A 13753-nucleotide genomic window follows, 5' to 3' on the forward strand; every position below is an offset into this window, starting at 1 on the left:
CGTTTGTCAGTATGGACAACATTTCTTACAATATGATTAACAGATAACTTCTCATCTGAAAAAAATAAGCCTGGAAGTGGAATAGCCTATTCAAAACGTTGAAAGAAAAAGAAAAACCTGTTAATTAGGAATTATCCATCCAAAAAACTATCCTTCAAAAATGAAGGTAAATTAATGGCACTCACAGCTAAACAAATACTGAAAGAATTCCTTGTCAACAGACCTATTTTACATGAAATACTAAAGGAAGTTCTTCCAGCTAAAAGCTAATGACACCAGGAGTAATTTGAATTCATAGGAAAAAAAATCATGAGCACAGAAAATAGTAAATATAAATTTAAATGAAAGACTTCACAAACACATTTCTCTTCATTTCTTTAAAAGACAGCATGGCTAAAGCAATAATCATACACTGTATTTTGGCCTCAACACGAACACACACATATAATTGTTGTTGAAGTGCCATCGAGTCACTTCCAACTCATAGTGTCAGGGACAAGTTAGGACCACTGAGGCCCTGGGCCTCTCTTACCCTGGCTTCCCCTGAAAGTGGGGAGTACATATCTAGTCCACCAAGAAAGATAACACTGAGAAGAATAGCCTGGAGACAGAGATAGGGATCTCAGAACCTGAAACCCTGATAGAAGTAGCTCAGGACCTACAAAGATACAAAGATAGCGCCTAAAGCGGACACCTGCAAGAAGTGCCCCCTTTCCAAGAAACCTGAGCCCCGCTACTAAAAAAAAAAAACCATGAATATTCATCACACTGCTCCTTCTAATTAATATGTATTAGCTCACCCCTCGAGAAAGGGACCCTATACCTTTATAAGTCAGTGCACCCCAACCCCAAAACGTCTTCTTTTGTGGAGACAGATCCGCTTTCTTTCTTTGAAGTGTATTTTCGCTTTGACCTTATATAACCTATACTCCCTACTGCTACCAAGTCTACTCCACTCTGAAGCACACTTGTGCTTTGCAATAAAGAGATTCTAAGAATAAAGAGATTCTAAGAGCTCTGGTAGCGTAGTGATTACGAATCGGGCTGCGAACCGCAAGGTCAGCAGTTTGAAACTACCAGCTGTTCCACGGAAGAAAGACGAGGCATTCTGCTCCCGTAAAGATTTAAAGCCTCGGAAACCGTCACTATGAGTCAGAACCGACTCCATGGCACACAACAACAACAACAACAAGTGAATGTTTATTGTTCATGTGTGACTGAGAACTGGCGACTTGGTGGGACTAATTCTTTAGAACGCCCCCTCCCCAAGAGCAAGAGGCGCTAGGGAAAAAACGTAACAAGAGCAACCCTGTATAGGGTTTCTGAAGAGCGGCTGGTGAGTTTCAAACACTGACCTTATGGTTCAAACTGACTTTGGGGTCCAGTGCTTATCCTACAGCACCACAGTAGGACACTTTCTCTCTCTCCCTCTCTCTCTCTCTCTCTCTCTCTCTCTCTCTCTCTATCTATATATATATATATATATATATATATATATGTATATGTATATATACATTTTTTTTTCTGAATATTTAGTCACTGAAAACCTTATGAATAGCAGAGAAACACTGTCAGATATAGTGTCGAGTAACTCTCCTGTCTTAAGGGGCAGAAGAAAGAATGAAGTCTTTATCGTTCCAATTATGCAGCTTCCCTCCCAGTTATTGGGGGAGGCGGGCATAAGACATATTTCCACAAATCCAGTACAGCCTATCTGGGGCCTCCCAATATTGAATCTTTTCTGTGGTGTGCCATGCTACAGTTAAAGTTGGAACTCTGGATTTTGTTCTGGTACGTTTCCCCACCATGAGCTTTTGTTAGAGGGGGTATTATGATATCGTTGGTCCAGACATATTAGTTCCCCAACAGGGTGCGTGTAGTTTCCTCCTCCTCTGGCCAAACAGTGGTGGTGGTGGTGATTATGTGCCGTGGAATCGGTTCAAACTCATAGTGACCCCGTACAGGGTTTCCAAGGCTGTAAATCATTACAGGGGCAGAAAGCATCATCTTTCTCCCATGGAACAGATGGTAGTTTTGAACTGCTGACCATGAGATTAACAGCCCGATTTGTAACCACTATGCTACCAGTGCTCCTTTGTTCTATAATAGCATGGTTTAAAATCGATTGACTCCTAGAGTAGTGATGTTTGGCAGGGTTTCAGAGAGGACTAGTTCCCTGGCTTCCCATGGCCACTGATCCCCCATGGAAGTGTCCCCCAAACACATAGCAAGAGGTGACATTTAAGGAATGTGCTACTCCCTCTGCTAGTCTGAGAAACAAATTTCTTGTGGCTGGGGTGAAGGGGCAAGGGTTTGGTCACCTCTTCATAGAAAGATTGGAAGACCCAGAAGGTTTGAGGTGGAATCCTCTGTATCCATCCTCAGATGGTGATGGGGATATAAAGATTCAGTCCAGTTCCATTGATGCCTAATGATAATATTTCTCCAGTTCCCCAGAGGGAGTTCAGGGGGTCAGTAATGACCAGTTCTATTGGATTACGTTTCTGGGCTGTATAGTTCAACAAGGCTATTCCCCTTTTTAAATACACCCTTTATTTCTGAGGGCTGGTTTTATCCCAGGTAGCCCACAGTACACATGACCAATAGGCACACCTAGATTCACAGGTAAATCTTATTTAGCATATATACTTTTCTGCATTCGAGAGAGCTGCATTTTCCCCCTCCTCTCTTAGTCCCCAGCTATGACTCATGGTTGAACAGGCATTGAATTTTAACATGACCTGTGTGGGGTTTCCTTTTACCTTGGTTTGGGCTATTATTGGGTCTTCAGCTCCTGGTTCCCAAGCTACTGCTGTTCTTATTTCAAATACTGTAGAGGTGGTGGGGAGGGGGGTGGTCTACCAGGTTATAGCAGATATAGGGTAGCTTATTTCCTGGGTCACACACTGAATATTGGGTCTGATTGTAAGGACAGGTCCCTCTGTGGGTTACTTGGCACCCATGTTGTTATTGTTGTTGTTATGTCCCGTGGAGTTGGTTCAGACTCATAGCGACCCTGTATAGGGTTTCCAAGGCTGTAAATCTTTATGGGAGCAGAAATCCTCATCTTTCTCCCGCGTAACAGCTGGTAGTGTCAAACTGCTGACCTTTCAGTTCGCAGCCCGATTCATAACCACTATGCTACCAGAGCTTCTTCCTTGGCACCCATAGTAACTGTAAAATAACAGGGTGCTGGTCACTTTTTGACCTTCTTTTGTGATGTGTGTACACAGTTCACAATTCCCTGCATCAACCTTTCCAATATCCCATTGTTGCTGTTGTGAAATGCCATTAAGTCAGTTACAGTCCAGTAATAAGGAAGCCCACGATGATGGTCCTCAGGCTTTGGCAGTGCGTGGACCAGCCAGTTTCCAGTTTGTGGATGGAGTAGGGCATGTTGTCTGTGTTTTCACTGGTTCAGGCCTGATGGTAGACTGAAAGGAAATGGAGAGGGAGTGTAGGCCTATAAAAGACACTGGAGGGAAACAAGGCACCCTATGCTTACTATGAAGCTGCAGGCTAGTAAGACTCTCTGGGGATTACTCCAATTATCCAGGGCATGGCAGCCAACCTGGTCACAAGGAGCAGGCCTATGGGGGCTAGATAACTATAGGTCAAGGGGTTACAGGACATGAGGTCGAGTTCTGAAGAATTTTTCCTCAAGTTTCAGCTGTGCGTAGACTGTTCAGCTTCCGGGTGCAAACAAGAAGGGTAGTTGTCTAGCCGGTCTGGCCTGTTCCAGGTGGGTACTGGGTCGGGCTTCCTCAGCGAAGTTGTACTCAAAGTGGGTGCACAGGATCAGGGTGGACAGTCCAGCAGGATGGGTCTAGAGAATGGACTCTCTTGACTCAGGTATGATGGACCCATGGAGTAACACCTGTAACTTTAACTGCATGCAGTAGGAGTAACAAGCACAACAGTGTGAGGACTGGTCCAAATAGGTTGGAGGAGAGCCTTTTTCCAGAATTAACCCAGACTGAGTCTCCAGGCTGAAAGGGGTATGTGGGGCTACCCATAGGGATAGGGGCTCTTTCCAAGGCAGTATGGTTAATCTGAGACAAAACCTTCCCTAGAAGTTGTAGCTCTTGTGTTATGTAGTTATTCCCTAGTTGCCTGATATCGCCTTTAAAATGCTTAATGGTCAGGGGTGGCCTTCCAAACATTACTTCAAAGGGAGAGAAACCTGAGGGCCCGGGGGATTCTGAGGAGGACTAGAGATAATACGGCTGGCCAGCTCACTTGGCAATACTTAGCTAATATAGCTTTTAGGGTTTGATTCATGCATTCTACTTTTCCTGAACTCTGTAGCCTGGTAGGTGGTGCCGAGGTTCCATTTAATTTTGAGCATATTGGAGAGTTTCTGGATAGTTTCAGCCACAAAGGTGGGTCTGTTATCACTACCAATGGACAAGGGTAGCTCATATTGAGGAATTATTTCCCTAAGAAGGAGCTGGACCACTTCTTGAGCCTTCTCTGTCCTAATAGGCTTAGCTTCGACCCACCCCATGTACATGCAGACAGTAAGTAGTAGTTATCTGTATCTGGAGCTAGGTTCATTTAAGTAAGGTCAATTTGCAGGTATTCAAAAGGGGAAGTTCCCGTATGTTGTATTCCCAGGGGTGGTGAGGGCTTTTGAGGGGTTTGTTTCGTGCACAGACTTGGTATCTCTGGATAACTGTGGCACACAAAGAGGGCAACCATGCAAAATAATAGCATCTTTTGAGGATATCTTCTAGCTTCATCTTTCCCAAATAGGTTTTACTGTGAGCCTCTTGTACAAAGGGGTAGGTACTGTGGAATGAGACAAAGGTTCTGTCATTGGGCAGGGCATAGAATGAGTCATGTAACAGGGTCTTTTGATTCCAGGCCCATAGATGTTCCTCAGGAGAATATTGGCATTGGTACTTGGCAACTGTGGGAATGGTGTCTGAAAATGGGGTCCAACCATCAGGCTGCATTCTGGAATTTTGGAGCACAGGCAGGACATTGGGTTTTGATGTTTTGGCAGCTTCTTTGGCTGCCTGGTCAGCTAGTCGGTTTCCCTGAGTGATAGAATCCTTTCCTTTTTGGTGTCCCCAGAAACGCATGATGGGCACCTTCTTTGGCTCCCATATCGATTCCAGGAGCTAAAGTATTTCTTTTTTGTTCTTGATCTCTTTTCCTTCTGCTATTCAGAGCCGTCTTTCCTTGTAGATGTCCCCGTGAACATGGATGTCCCCATGAACAAAATATACAAAGGCATATATTGAGTCTGTATAAATGTTAACAGCTTTTCCTCGAGACCACTGGAGGGCCCAGATAAGGGCCCAGAGTTCTACTCTTTGTGCTGACCAGTTTTGGGGTAGAGGGGCTGCCTCAATAACCTGGTCCACTATGGTAACTGCATATCCAGCTTGTCATACCCCATCTTGAATGGAACTGCTTCCATCAGTGAATAGTGTTGCATCAGGCAGTGACTTCTTTCGCAGTCGTGATCAGGCTGGCCTTCCTCAGAAGGTAGGAAAGTGGCTGGATTCAGTGTCCAGATGGCTTCTAGAGTCACTCTGGGTTTTCATGGAGCAGCCCTTGATACTGGGTCATCCGAGTGTTGGAGAGCCATTTATATCCCTGGCTCATGACTGAATGTGGGACTTTTACACGGAGGATTTTTCCCATGGTCAACTTGTCCGCTTCCTTGATGAGAATGACGGCTGCCACCAGAGCATGGAGTCAAGGGGGCCACCAGCAGCTACAGAGTTCAGCTGTTTGGACAAATAGACTACTGGTCTTTGCCAGGGTCCCACTGCTTGAGTCAAGACTCCTAGTGCCACACAATTCTTTTTGTGGGCAAAAAGGTTGAATTCTCTGTTTATGTCAGGTAGTCCTAGAGCAGGGGCGCTAGTCAGGAGTTTCTTAATTTCCTTAAATGCTGCTTCTTGTTGACTGTTACATTCCAGAGGCTTATTTTCAGGACCTGCCAGTGCAGCATACAGGGGTCTGGCCTTTTCAGCAAATCTTGGTATCCAAATCCTGCAGAATCCAGCTGCCCCTAGAAACTTACAAAGTTTTTGGTTCAGAGATGGAGCAGATGACACACCTTCTAGAGGTTTCCAGGGAGCAATGCCCTTTGGTTATGATGAACCCCAAGTACTGAAACAAGGTTCAGCATATCTGGGCCTTTTACCAAGATAGTTTATACCCTGCTTCAGAAAGCAGTTGGAGACGAGCCATGGTTCCTTTCCAGCAGGTTTGAGGAGTCTTACTCGCCAGTAAGAGGTCATCTACATATTTTAGTAGGGTACAGTTTAAATCTTCTGGAAACTTAGTCAGGTCAGTGACTAGGGCTTCGCCAAACAGAGTAGGAGAGGTTTTATGTGAATGCATCTTATGTCCAATGTGTGGGTCTTACCATTCGAAGGCAAACAGGGGCTGGTTCTGAGGAGTCAACTGTAGGCAGAAGAAAGCATCCTTGAGGTCCAGGCAGGTGAACCAGGTTGCCTCAGGGAGACCCAAACCTAACAAGGTGTATGGCATAGGTACCGCTGGATGAAGGGTGACTGTGGCTGCATTGATCACTTGGAGGTCCTGCATGACGCAATAGACACCTCTGGGCTTTTTGAAAGGTAGTAATGGAGTATTCCATGGAGACTGGCAGTCTTTGAAAATTCTTGCTTCTCGCAGCCAGGTGATGATCTTGCAGATGTCCAGACAGGTGTCTTGTGGCATGGCATATTGTCTGAGTCTGATCAGGGCAGCCCCTAGTTTCAAAATCACCATCACGGGGGCCTGGTTCTTGGCTAGTCCCAAGTGGTAACTTTTCTGCCCAGACTTCTGGGAAAGTCTTGAGGAGCTTTGTCTATTTAGGACATTGGAGCCTCCATTCTTCTTCCCTAGGCACTTAAAATGCCAAGATCAGTCTCTCTTAGTTTCCCAGGGTTAGGCTCACTGGCCCCCTGTTTGTGAATGTGATTTGCACTCCAAGTTTAGTCATCAGGTCCCGTCCTAACAAAGGCACCAGGCTATCAGGCAAGTAAAGAAATTCATGTACCATTTCATGTCCTCCCAGTTGGCAAGATCAAGGCTGGCAGAACGGGTGGGAAGTTTGAGATCCAGTGGCCCCCATGATCGTGATCTTTCTATCAGTTAAAGGGGACACAGGGGTACTTACCACAGAGTGGTTGGCTTCGATGTCGACCATAAAAGTCATAGGCTTGCCCCCAACTGTCATTTTGACCATGAGCTCCTGGGGGCCAAGACTGATGGGACCTGGTCTATCCTAATCAGAGTCTACCTCAGCTAGTCTGATCAGGTGTGGTACATGGGGTTCAAGTTGGTAATGGGGACCAGTATTTTCAGGTTTTTCTGTGGTGGTGGTGGTGCCTTTTCCCTTCAGTTTGGGCATTCATTTTTCCAATGATCAGTTTCCTTGCAATACACACACTGATCTGGACACAGTGTGGCCTATTACAAGTCTCCCTCTTGTGAGGTGGGCCAGGCTTCACCATGGGGTCCGGTCTTCCCAGAGCAGTGGCAAGGAGTGAGACTTTCTGTTTCATCTTTTTCTTGGCCTCCCATTGGGTCTCCCAATCCTGGTTTTCAAAGACATTTGTAGGGACCTCTAGTAACTGGGTAGCATTCATGCCGGCAAGGCTATCAAGTTTCTAGAGGATGTCTGTTGTGGACTGAGCCATGAAGCCTCTGTTGACCATTCATTGGTTGTCAGGCATCTCTGGATCAAATGGTGTGAAGACCCAGAATGCCTCACAGAATCGCTCATAAAAATCTCCTCTGCTTCATCTGACTTTTGAAGGACGGTGGTCATTTTTGGCTGATTGATCAGTTTCTGAGCACCATTTTGGACTCTCTGGAGTATGGTTCCTCTATATGTTTTGAGGGAGAGCTGTCCCTCTGGGGTGTAAAGTCCCAGCTCAGCTTCTTGTTGGGGTCCCTTGCTTTTGCCCACTCCTCTGAGTCTTGTTCTCCCGGGGCTAAGCCCTGGGTGTATTCCCGGGCTTCCAACAGTATTCTTCACCTCTCCTCAGTGTTAAACAGTGTGAGGAGGAGTTGGTGACAGTCATCCCAAGTGGGCAGGTGGGTCTGGAAGACGGATTCTATGAGGTTGATGAGGGTCTGTGACTTTTCTGAATAGGATGGAGTATGGTGTTTCCAGTTCAACAGGTCCATGGTGCTGAAGGGTTGGTAGTATGAGGTACTTCGGCCTGGTTGAACAGTACCATTTTCAAGGGTTGTGTATGGGAGCCAGGCTTCATGAACTGGCAGCTGGATGGCAAGTGGCTGTGTAGATTGAAGGCATTTCACCAGTGGGTATCTGATGCAACAATCTTGGGGGAGGGCGAGGCTGGAAGTGGTAGATAAAGCAACGGGCTGGACAGAGGATGGTGTGGAGGATCTAGGAGTGGGCTGGCAGTCTGTGATGGCAGGGTATATTCCAGGGAACTTGGGGGCAGTGGATCAGATGGTGGCAGGGTTTCTGGGAGAGGGAGTCTTGGTGCTGTGGGAGTCTCCATGATGTAGGGTGGTGGCAAGGGGTCTTCTGAGGGACCTTGATGTATCTGCTTCTTCAGGGTCTTCACACAGAGGCTACGATCTCAGGCCACCAAAACCTGATTCTGTCCCTGCCTTTTAATGCAGAATTGGATTCACTGTGACAGGGTTTGGGCAATTTCTAGCCAAGAGTCTATATACGGGAATTGGTCAGGGTGACCTGGCTTCCCTATAATGACTTTCCAAACCTATTGGATGGTGGCCACATCACAGGTTCCCTCAACCAGCCAGCCAACATTAAATGTGGACCATTCTGCCTCACACAGTGTCCTAAGCCTAAAGGGCTTCAGCTTCACACCATATTGTCCACTAAATCCCTCTTTAAAATTCATTAACATACATTCTAAGATTGTTGGCTTACTATGAATATTTCCCATAGTATAGTGCCCTTGATTGGGTGTCGCAATAGACGGGAGTGGGGGGTGTTCACTCAGTTGCCCATATGGCCACATCCTTCTCAGAAACACATCTTAGCTAAGGCACATCTGTATAAATCTTGGGCCAGGTCACCTTCTCTTGAGGGTTAGTCACCATTATACCTTATGACGTCATCACAGAACAGCAGGTTAGGGCCCTCTCACATTCTGTAGCTGGAGATGTGGAACTGTACACACCAGGTGAGACAAGCCGTGCTTCAGTTACATGCACACTTGCATTCAACCAGTCACACAGAGTTTGTGTCAGTTCCACTAACTGAGGCCTCTCGGTGAGACCTTGGAAGGTGATCAGTCTTCCCTTCGGTCCATAGGGACAGGCCTGACTGGGTTTAACTCAAGCCCCAAGGCTTTACCTGTTCCAGAAGTCCTGGATGGTTGATTCTCTGGTTTACCTCTCTTTTCGAGTCTGGTCAGGAGAAGTAGGTGTGGCAGTTGGCTGCCCCCACTAGGAGGAAGAGGGACCATCAAATGTGGCAGTGGAGTGCTGTCTTGTCTGCCAAGGGGAGCTCACCACCAGCTGCTCCCTAACTCCGAGCCAGTGGCTCAAGGGGCTATTGTGGCCAGTTTCCCAGTCAGGGAACCAAATGTTACTGCAGCTCTGAATTTGAGAGTGTCACAGCAGCTCTGGGTCTAAGAGTATAATAGCAGCTCTTGATCCATCATCAAAGAAACAAAGACCCCTTGGAGAGGTGAAGCAAAGTTTCAGGTTTATTAAGCTGGCTGGCTCAGAGGAGCTAAGTTCTCCAGATTCTGAGCCCCAAATGCACATCAACACAGGCTTATATGGGGTCAGAATCGGGGAGGGGCTAGGTTGTGGACAGGAGGGAAACCAGAGGATTAGTCCCGCTTGGTGACCTGAATAACATTCTAGCTTATCTCCTGGGTGAGGAGGATTGGTTCTGCTCAGTAACCTGACTAGCATTCTAACTTGTCTCCTGGGTGGGGAAGTTTGGTCCCACTCAGTAACCTGATTAAAATTTTAGCTTGTCTTCTGGGTGGGTAAGATTGGTCCCATTCAGTAACCTGATTAACATTCTAGTTTGTTTCCTGGGTGGGGAGGAGGCAGTTAACGTTTTACCTTTCCTGTTCAGGAGGAGGAGATGATAGAGGAGACAGTTTTTTATTGCTGGCTTGCCCCATTCAGCTTAGCTGGCTTCCATAGGAGTTTCTTTTTGATTTGGGGCTTTTTGGGCTCCGACTTAGAACTGGAGTCCGAGTCCTCATCAAAGGCAGAGATGGTGCTGCCCTTGTGATTGTGTAGAGGCTATTGTCAGAGGAGGGGTAGTTGGTCTGCAGTTGGACACTTGACCTCGCCTTCTCCAGAGAAGCATTCTGCACTTGAGGTAATCAATATCTTGCTAGCAGTATGTGTGTGTGTGTGTGTGGGGGGGAGGTTCCTTTGCATAATTGGCTTTGTCTAAGATTTGGGCCTAGATTTGCTTCTCTCCTTGGAATGATGGGACTGAGTCACACAAACCATGAAAGCCATCTTTGATGTGGTCCCGAAGTTTTCAGTCCAGTGCATTATGATGAGCCAGTTTGTCAGGTGCAGACTGAAATCTTGTTTGCTTTCCACCTCACTGTCATCATTATTACTTATTTCCTACAGCCCAGGGAGCAACCACTACAGCAGCCGTGGGGAAAGGGGAAGTCACCACCAACAACAAGTGCCCCCCCCCCACACACACATACTCACACACACACACAACACAGGTGAGAACAACCTTCTCACTGCAGTATCACATCAAGAGCCGTGCTCACACCTGATCAGGTCCCTGCCATGAATGACTCCTCAATATTTATTTTTATATTTAATTCTGGATTCTAAGGAGTCACCCCTATTTCCGTTAATTATATGGTAAACCAATTATTGGAAAGATGTAGTGTTTAAACACTTTAAACTAGTAAGGCTTCCATTCTCTGCCAGATGATCAGCACGGTCATTTTCAAATTTGCTCTGGCTTTTACCTTTTCCTGGGTCTTTTCACACCATTCCAACACATGCCCATGGCTTAGGGTTGGCAGAATTGTGTGAATAGCCTGGGACAGCTCCTGTCTCTACTACACAGGCACTCCTAAGCCAAGAATACACTTGCCGCAAGCCTCAGTGCAACCTCAGACCAACAGACTCATTAGTAATTCCCACTCACCTGCTTCCAAGATTGCCAAACCTACTGACGATGTTGCTAGATGGGTGTTACACACCACTCCAAGCTGAGTAAAGCACACTACCATTGAGTTCATTCTAACTCATAGCAACCCTATTTAGGGTTTCCAAGACTAAATCTTTACAGTTAACCTCATCTTTCTCTCGAAGGGCAGCTGGTGAGTTTGAATTACTGACCCTGCAGTTAGCAGCACCAATTAAGCAAGCCACAAAGTTGCTGGTCCTCATGGCCTGCCCCACCCTGGCAGAATCTCTGTGAGGACTAAGCCAGAAGAAGTAGGATACAAGCAGCCTGAATCAAGAATACCATTGATTTCTGCTGTTCTTATCCAAAGTCCACAAGTTTTTCAAGTATAAATGCTTTTCAGATTGCAGTTTGCCTTTGGTTCATTTCCAGGTAACAAAAATTGTTTTTGTCAGGTTTATCCAGTTTTATCTATTAGTTTTTGGAGAGATAATTTATTGGCCTCATCACTCAGCCATAATTAAAAGTCCAATCTCGTATTTATTTATTTCATTTATTATCTGCCTTCTCTTTTACTATGCTGCAGGTTACATTTTGCAAACTTTATTGCTACCACCCCTTTAGTCCTTATTCAATAATCTCATAGAATAGGAGGAAATGGGAAAGTTAAGGTTAGAGTTTTTAATCCAATGCCTAGAGTAATAGTTAGCATATAATATAGGTCTTTTGTTGAATGAATGGATGGATGAATGAATAGCATGGATCAAGGACTAATGTAAATCAAGTGACCTTCTTGAGGACCTGGGCCAATAAGAATATAAAGGAGAGAACAAAGTCAAGAGATAATGGGGAGAAAAGATGGACTGTATTTGGCAGTGTTGAATAAAAGAGGCATTAAGGGTGATTGAAGCTGCAAGTGGGTAACTAACTGGTTGGTGATTTTGGTGGTGCATGGTGTAGTTTGCCATTGAGTTCAAACACACAGAGGCAAACACACACATGGCCCAGGAGTCAGAAAAACTGAACAGGGCCCATGAGAAGGTAGCACAATAGTAGACCCAGGTACTGCTTCATGCAAATGAGGTAAATCAGTTGATTAGTAACTGTGCTTGAGCTACAAAGTTACTGCTGCTTCCCTGTCATCTTCCAAATCTCCTAAAAGTCTCTCTAATGACCCATACAAATGATAAACATATAAGAAAGGAATTTAGGGCAATGCCATTCAGTTTAGCCATATTACATATTACAAAGCCATCACAGGACCTTATACTTTGGTTCAGGTTCAAGAAAAGCAATAGAAGATTTGAGACCATTCTAAGATTCCAGCACAATGGCTCTGGAAGTGATGGTATATGGACAGGAAGGGAAGAGGCTGGGGCAGAAAGAGGACTGTCTCAGCCAGATGAGGAAGTGCACTTGACTTTCAACAGGAGCACCCCTAGTCACAGATGAGCCATCTCTAGTGCTCATTCCCAGCTGCACCCTTATGTTGTTGATTTTAGATGTCATTGAGCCAGATGACTCATAGCAACCTCAAGTACAACAGAATGAGAGACTGCCTGATTCTGCACCTACTTAAATAGTCCACAGGATAGTTGATGAGAAGATAGGCAGTGCGAGCAGAACAGAGTCTAAAAAGGTAGAGTGCACAGGGCTTGGTGACTGGCTACTTGTGGATGAAGAGAGAGAGAGCGGAGGCAAGTCCAAGACACAGACTTCTGATTTGGGCAGCTAGGAAGATAGAGTCAATATTGTTGGTAAGGGGATATAGAAGAAGATATATGTGGAGGACTGTTCTGTGCCTGTTATATATGGAATTGTACCACTGAAAAAGTTAGATTGAAGCCCTAACATCCAGTGCCTTGTTTGGAAATGGAGTCTTTGAACATGAGCTCGACTAGAGTACAGTAGATCCTAAAATCCAATCAAAGTGTCCTTATTAAAGACAAGAAAGACACACGGAAATGTTCAGGGGAAGAACACTCATGTGAAGATGCATTTGCAGATCTCAAGAAGTAGGAAAAGGGACAGGAAGAGTGAGATAGTGAGGGAGGGACAGTGTAAGCATTATGAAGACTACAGGGAGTTGACTCAACTCTACCATAGGAATGCAGAATGCCTCTGAGGATGGCCCTCAAAGATGGAGGCTTGGGATCATCCTGCTTCCATTCTTCTTGCCTAAAGGTTGCCCCAAGGGTCTGGGTGTCCTAGAACTTCAAGACTGTGTTTGCACAGAGGCAAGAGGGCTCCTATGACTTCAGAAAAAGCCCTGAGTCCGAATCTTCAGGCAGGATACTCTCCTGCCACAGCTGTATCTGGACTTGGATGTAGACCAATGAATGAGATGGGGGGCACCACAGTTCTACCCTGACTTAGACCCTAAGTGTTATTATCTTTCCAAATATAAGGGAGTGTGTGAACAAGATAGAGGTAACAACAACACTGATGAGGTTATGCATAATATAGAATGGTTAGCCATTCGAGATCAAAAGGGCAGCATTTACCTAAGGACAAAATTCAGAAGAGTGGGGAAAGAAGAAGGAATGGAAATAAGAAACACTGTGAGGAAGTGGGATACATGACCTTACATTAAGGGGATCACAATCATTGAAATGAAACAAAGTATATGATTTACTGAAT

At 45.5% G+C, this 13753-nt stretch overlaps 1 pseudogene; it reads right to left on the reverse strand.

The window, feature by feature from the left end:
- Positions 1 to 10101: 10101 nt before the first annotated feature.
- Positions 10102 to 13753, reverse strand: part of LOC102812868 — an 8326-nt pseudogene continuing 4674 nt past the window's right edge.

This window comes from Chrysochloris asiatica, unplaced genomic scaffold (assembly GCF_000296735.1).
Source record: "Chrysochloris asiatica unplaced genomic scaffold, ChrAsi1.0 scaffold00289, whole genome shotgun sequence".
Classification (NCBI taxonomy): domain Eukaryota; kingdom Metazoa; phylum Chordata; class Mammalia; order Afrosoricida; family Chrysochloridae; genus Chrysochloris; species Chrysochloris asiatica.